This window comes from Mus caroli, unplaced genomic scaffold (assembly GCF_978045245.1).
Source record: "Mus caroli unplaced genomic scaffold, Mus_caroli_1 scaffold_18, whole genome shotgun sequence".
NCBI classification, from domain to species: domain Eukaryota; kingdom Metazoa; phylum Chordata; class Mammalia; order Rodentia; family Muridae; genus Mus; species Mus caroli.
Genome location: NW_028227273.1, coordinates 19,535,865 through 19,543,538, shown reverse-complemented (window position 1 = coordinate 19,543,538; position 7,674 = coordinate 19,535,865). Strand labels below are relative to the sequence as shown.

The 7,674-nt window shown below is 42.0% G+C and overlaps 1 protein-coding gene across 1 annotated transcript in view; it reads left to right on the top strand.

Moving 5' to 3' along the window:
• Positions 1-326: 326 nt before the first annotated feature.
• The window catches only part of Rasgrp3 (RAS guanyl releasing protein 3), a 94,628-nt gene continuing 87,280 nt past the window's right edge, over positions 327-7,674 (top strand). Inside the window, exon 1 of the mRNA XM_021186414.3 lies at positions 327-677. The gene's annotated coding sequence lies outside the window, so the exon portion shown is untranslated. The remainder of the gene's footprint in view (positions 678-7,674) is intronic.

Here is a 7,674-nt window from a genome sequence, read left to right as displayed (position 1 = left end):
GTCAAGTAGAGACTGAGGGACCAGTAAGTCACAACTCAATGGCTCACACTAAAGTTGAATTATTTAGGTTAAATTTTCTTCAGTGTGTTTACTTGTGCAGACTTGGAAGGAACACACACACACACTCATACATGCATATGTGTGCACGCACACACGCGCATACACACATGCACACTGCACACACACACACACACACACACACACCTAACACACACACCTCTAACTGCCTTTTGAAATCAAATACATTTCCTGCCTCTTCTTTCCTCGGTACTCACAGCAGCAGCTTATTTATAGCACAGGAAAGGGGAAAAAAACAGCACTCCACTGGAGGCCGGAAAACTAAGTAGGGAAAGAATAGGAGGAAGTGGGCCTGCCATTTAGCCAAACAGCCTTTACTTCATTGAGCTCAAAGCCTAGCCCCTTCAAGGTAGTGGTTTGTTGGGCACAAATTGGCTTCCAAATCTCTTTCTTTCTTTCTTCTTCTTCTTTTTATTATTTTGCTTTTACTCTTCACTTACGAACTGGACTTGAGCAATGGAGGGGATGACAGCTCTTTCAGGGGGAGCCCAGCAATCTCGAGGGGTTCAGGCACCTTGAATAGAGATTTTCAAGAACCTGGTGAAACCCCGATTCATTCCTCTTGTGAACTTCCACTGACTACGTGACTCTGGATTCAGGTATGTGTCCCTTTTAAATTTGCATCTTGCTATTTCTCACGTTTCCTTGGCTTTGCTTATTGGGCACAGGCAATATTTGTGATCTGAGGGCAGATCCTACTATAACTGTAACACGAGCTTTGCTTGTGTCTCTGAAGAGTAGCCAGCCGCCAGCGTCAGCAATGGCATCCTGAGCTTCTGGTAGCAAATGTGTATTTTACGGAAGTTGTTTTCTTGTGCTGACTTCCTTAAATCTCAGCATCATCTATAATCTCCCTGACGGTCATTTTTGAAAGCATCTGCCTGACACTATTTGTGCTTTCTGTCATGCTGATCAGTAACCTGTCTGACTTCTTTGAGGAATACTGGCTTAGAATATACTTAATAACCATGTCTTTAAACACAACCAAACCGTTGCCAAAGTTATTTTGCTGAAATTTAAGTTTTGTGTACAGCTGTGAAGATGAAAATTCGTCTGATATAAAGTTTCCTTTCTTAATCAATCATTCTTAAACAATGATGAACTTCTAAAACATAAAGACAACATCCAAGCCCTGAGCTTTTCCAGAGACGGGAATTATTCATAGCAATTACTTACATCTGAGTTTTTTCCAAAACCTTTCTGCTGTATAAATTTTGAGGGTCTTGAAAGAAAATATCCTTGTGCTTAGAAATGGAAAGGTGGGAGGAAAATTAAATAAACCCAAAAGAGTTGATGCTGCTCAAAAAACTTGGAAGGCTTCTGGGGACATGCTGAGGGACATTCCTTGGCATTACGTGAGTGCTTTTGTTTAAATGATGAGCCTGTGTGCTTCCAGGGCAGATAACCTCCACCTTTGCGTGGTAATGACGCTTGATTGATGTCAGCACAGTGACTGACCAAAAAGTAGGCTCTGCCAGTTGTTGAGAAGGAAACAGGTTGCTGTTCTTTCTGCCTCTCCTTGAATGAGATTTGTGTGTTTAGAGTTTGCAGCAAGAAGAGAGCGAAGTTAAAAAAAGCAGAACTGTGAGCCAGCCAGAACTGGTGCAGAGCCCAGGGCTTCCTTCTAAGTCATGATGGCTCTCTTTGGCCCTTTTCTCTGCTGAAAGAATTTAAGTGGGTATCTTGTTGTTGTTGTTGTTGTTGTGCTGTTTTGTATTGTTTTTCTGACTAGAAATTTGTAAGTCATTCCATGGAAATAGGTTCACAGAGATATTTTTTTAGAACACAGGAAAAGCATGACTGTTTTGCTTGTACTGTTTTGAAACGCTTTGAAAAGACAAAGGGAAACACGGTGACTTTAGATTTCCGTGAGAGAGCTAAGCAAATCACTCTCCACATTGGTTTCCCATGGCGCCACAGTATTTCCAAAGCCAGTTCTGAACCCAAGTTGTTCTACTGAGCTACCACACACATGACTCTGGGGATGGCGACCTTGCTCTCAATAACCCTGATTCTGCCATCGCTGAACCTGTCTCTCCCAACATTGTTATACATCTTTGCCAGCTGAGCAGATGCTTTGATTAAAGCGCTTCCTTCCTATGCAAAGGAAGATTGAAGCTTAGATCAATGCTTAGAGCTCACAGGAATGCTTGGTGGGCTAGCCAGCCAGGTTTGCAAGTCCTTGAATATCTTAGAGGAAGACTCCCTTGACAATCTCACATCTCTCTGTGTGTGAACACCTATACACACATGCACACCATGCATGTGTGAAAAAGAAAAAGACATTTTTACAGTAAAGACATTTACTTTATAAGCATTATGGTTTACTGTGAATCGTTTTTAAACAGTAGATAAAAATGATGAGTTCGAGGGTTTATTTTAGGAATATATGTTCTTCATTTGTCAAAGTCTTACAGCTTGCTATTGGTTTCTGAGGGCCAGCTTAATAAATTTATTCATGAGATACCAGCTATTGCAAACGCATTCCTTGGGAACTGCTTAATAGCCTCATAGGTTACTTGAGGCATTTTCTGACTCTCGAGACTTTTTTTAAGTTAGGCAATTTAGAAAAATGATTGTCAATATTTTTTTTTTCACTTTTCTGTTAACTAAGTAGAGGTTTGTCATCTCTGGTCTAACTCCTACAGTCATTACAGGTTACATAGAATAGCCACCCTGGGCCCCGTGTTTCCATAGGAATAAAAGCAGGGTCAAAAGATCATGTGAAACCACAGTGGTGTAGATGTCAGCAAGTCTAATCTTCGGCTTGTGGGATGTGTAAAAAAGGGTGTGGGGTGAGTCAGGCCAGGATCAGGAAGCTACACCCATCTCCCATCTGGCCAGAACTTGTGCAGAGAGCAGGGGATACTATGCATAGGATTCTGAGTTTCTATAGGAGCCCTAAAATGCAGAATGTGGGTTTTGGCAGATTCCCATTCTTCCCTCCTCCCCCAAACTGCAGTCCAAGCTGGCAAGCAGCACCATCCCACCAAAGCACATCAGGTTCTCCTAGATGTGGATTCATGTCAGATCTGTCAGATCTTCGCACACTCAATATTAAGTTAGAGAGAGTCAAGTAGGACACAGGCATCCGATATATGGAACCAAACTGATGATACAGATAATGAAGCCTAGGCAAGGAGGTGAGAACAGAAGAGGTGAGAACAGCCACTGCAGGCAAGGAGCCATGAGCCTGGACAGAGACGGAAATGTGCTCAGAGAAAGGGTGATTAGATGAAATGACGGATGCTCACTGAGAGGTGAATTTCTGCTAACAAACAAAACAAAACAAAGCCTACTTACCTACTATGTTCTAGTGCATGAGGTTGCATGGAGACGGCTGTAGTGGTCGTATTTATAAAACTATTATCCTTTCCCTTGAAATCACATTTAATTATGTGTCTTCCCTTTTTTAAGTCCTCATTTTGACAACCCATTCAGGGAATTGAGTCACCCCCTCGAGAAGAGCAGAGAAAGGAGCATGTGGGGCAGTGAGCTGAGTCTGAAAAGAGTTGAGGCCACACTGACATGCGACTGATGCCAGACGGAGGGATATGATACCTCAAAGATGTCATGGGTCACTGAGGAAGTGGAATGGATACAATTTGACGCAGGACTTGGCTAGGATATCGAGCACAGGACCCTGAGGCCTAAGTTCTGAAGCGAATGAAGAATACTAATTAGACATGGCTATGGGAGCAGAGCACAGATTGTGAGTCACGTGACTTGTGGAACAATGAAAAGCCATCAAGAGTAGCTCTGCATCAGGGAGCGGCTCCAGGAATTGATGGGAGATGTACTGAGTTTGAGCAATGGTGGAATAGTCAGGCAGGACAGCTGACCGCTGGCAATGTGGACTAGTGGAGGAAGGGGGTGAGGCGAGCTATGGTGGACCGGCAGCCTGCCTCTACTGAGCATTATGGTCCGTCGGGATTATGATCTCCGTTCCCTTACAAGGTGCTCACACACGGTTCTGGGAATGTTCCGTTGGTAGTCACCTGTGAAGGGTTGGTTTGGGAGCTGTTTGTATTAGTATGCTGCAGAAAGCACTTCACGAGATGGCATATATCCTTCAGTGTTAGAACACGTGTCTAGTGCACGCAAGGCCCTAGATAGCAGGACTAGCACCAGAAAAAAAAAGATTTAAAAAGTATATTATTTTATTATATTTGAATATTAAAAATTATGAAACTTTTAAAATGTACATGTAAGACTTTATTAACACAACTTCTTAAACATCACAATACATCTTTTTAAATAAAAAGTGAAAAGTTTAACTTAGAAATATGAGCCAAGGGACTAATCAAATTCAGACAAAATTGTGTGCAGATTTTTTTTTTCTTTTTAAAGAATTACTTATTTTTATTGTATGTTTGTATTTTGCCTGCATGTGTGGATTGTGAACCACCTGTGTGTAGTACCCGCTCAGGCGAGAAGAGGGCGTCAGGTCTTCTAGAATTGAGGTTGATGGTGGTGAGCTGCTATGTGAATGCTGGGAACTGAACCCTGGTCTCCTCCCGAAAGAGCAGCAAGAGCCCTTAGCAGGTGAAAGGTGTCCAGTCCCTGTAAAAGAATCGTTATTTGCAAAAAAACACACTTTAAAGAAAATACAAAAAGAAGGGAGCTGTTTGATATTATTCCATAATTTTGAATTTCAGAGTTTCCATTAGCATATTTAAAAGGGCTGGGATACAGTCATACTTAGTGTTACATGGGAAAGAAAAGGCTATAAGATGTTATTTATGGTATGGTCAAACTTTTCACACAACCTTTTTGTATATGAAACATATACATATTTCATGCATATATTCATATGTACATATGAGTTCATATACATATGTGTGTGTGTGCGTGTGAGAGAGAGAGAAGGAACTAAGAGTTGAGAATTCATAAGCCAACATGTTAACAGGAGTGATCTCTTGTCAGTGAAATATCAGACACTATTGTTTTCCACTCTGTCTTAGAATAAACACACAATACTTTATAATCAGTATCAAGCCCCAATAGTATCTATAAGGTAGAAAGCCAAGTCCTTTGTCCTGCTGTCAGAGTCAACAATATGTTTGTGCTAATTCAGCGCCATTTGTGGCCTCCTCATCCAGTGAGGAGCTGTATCCTGTTTGTGACAGCATAATTTATGGTAATGGAAAAGCTTGCGATACACCGACAGACCAACCGACTCTATGACTTCAGTGTATCCATTTGGCAACAGGAAACAAAGACCACACACACACACACACACACACACACACACACACACACACACTTTTTTCTCCGTAATTGTTTTAGTAATAATTGACAATTGGAGGAAATGAATGGCAGAAAACAATTATAGGCAGACAAGATGTCAGCAGATCCGGCTGGGGATTTCAGCAGACCTGTCCCGGCTTTATTCCTCTATTCACTTCAGAATCCCACAACGATATCATTGTTTTGCTCTCAATCTACTGCTGAAATCACTATTGTGTTTTGGTTTTTTTGTCTTGTTTTGTTTTTTTGTTTTTACTAGGAATTCTTTGCTGGCAGCACCCACATCCCAGTATGTATTGGATTTAGTAATATGGTAATCCATACGGGGATTGGTATTTTTTATGCTTATTTGCTATTCTGGGCGGAGGTGAGCTCCTCGCTGCACACAAATCCGAATCCAGAAACACTAGCTACTCAGCAATCTCTCTGGAATTTTCCTGCATTGGGCTAGCTGCCTGATGCCCGGACATGAACTGTTCAAATTTTTACTTTCCACTTAACTTGAACTTGAAGGACTCACAGCCATGTTTCTATTTCTGCACAATGATCTCTTGCCTTTGTTTCAGTGGCTGTAGACAGGGCTAGGGGGTGGGTGTGAGGGTGGGAGGCAAAAACTCAGGCTGGATGATTCATGGTTGACTCTCCAGTTTGTACGCTATAGTTGGCGACTCCTTAGAGGGAAATGAAGAGTTTATTATCATCTAGGAAAGGCTTAAGGGAGGGAAGCTGGAATTCATCGTTTCATGTCTAGTGTCCATAAATGCCGTGTTGGGACGTATTAAAAGTCTGTGTATTTGGGAGCTGAATAATCACAGGCTGTTATAATCTTTGCTCCGGTTTTATTTGTTTCCCATTAGTTCAGTTTAGAGTAGGGCTCTGCAGTGGGTCTGACTACTGTTTTTCATAATGGAAGCCTTACTAGGGGCATCCAACAGGAATAAAAAGTGAACCACAAGTGAGCTACAAAGATCCATTTTACCTTGCCAAGTGACCACATTAAAGCAAATAATAAAAACAAATAGATTAGATAAATTTTATTTTTATTTAACCATCTAGATATAGATCATTATCAATTCAAAGTATGATAGATAGATGGAAAACCTGTTATTGAGATATTTTACATCATCCTATTTTCCTGCCATCTTGGAGGTTTCTGATTTTGTTTACTGCACATCTGTATCCAGACTGGCTTTATTTCAAATGCTCAGTAGCTTTGAGAGTCTAGCGGCTGCTGTGCATGACTGCACATGTAGCATGCACAGTTTAGGACCCACAGTCTGTCTCCTCCATCCTAACCAGAGAGCTGGCAACACTTCGAGGGTTCAGCTATAACGCAGTAGTTGAAAGCCGGCAAAGAACCCATGCCTTTTGTCATCCAGTTACCAGAACAACTCAAAGCTCATGAGTCTGAGGAACTGTTGACTTCTCAATTGGAAATACAAGTGGATGAAGCTGACGAGAGGACCCACTGGGTAAAGAGCTTCCTGAGCAATTCTAAGGACCTGAGTTCACATCCTTAACTCCCATATAAAAGCTGGAAATGGTGGCCTGCCTCTGTAGCCCCAGAACTTGGGGGACAGAGACTGACAGGTGCTGGGGGCTCACTGGTCTGCCAGTCTGCCCCAAATGGAAAGTTCCATGCTCTATGAGTCTTTCTCAAAAGAACAGAATAGACACCTATGGTTGACTCCTGACCTCCACGTAGGGCTAGCATACCTGCACACACACACACACACACACACACACACACACACACACACACAAACACCGAAAAAAGAATAATGCTGATTCAAAACAAATCAGGATTACATATTTGCAATAGACTTCATTTGATCATCATAACATTTCTTGTGAATCTAGGCCTAGCATAGATTCTTCTACACAGACTGAAACTGAGTTCTAGGAAGCATTTGTGATTTCGTGCTTTTGATTCTATACAAAAGGGAAGGCATCTTTAGCAATTAAAATGCATACATACATGCATATGTCTCACACACACACACACACACACACACACGAGTTCTAGCATTGTGACTCCTTGCTGATGTCTTACTTGAAGGGTAGGAAACATGCTTCAATGGTCTTATGTAACACTCTGCCCTGGGGACTCCCATGCTAGTCAGCCGGGTGATAAAGATAGCTCTACGTGCTAAATAAGGAGATGCAAAAATAAACCTGTGGAAGAGGATATAAAACCAGAGGACCCTGAAGCTTCCCATGGCTTGCCAAAGGCAAAGACCTGGAAATCCAGGTCCCTGGAACCCTGACTCGGAGCCACGGCCAACTGCAGCAGTGCTATTTGGGGTTCGTTTCTTGTTACACGAGGGTTTGATTAGGAAGGTACGT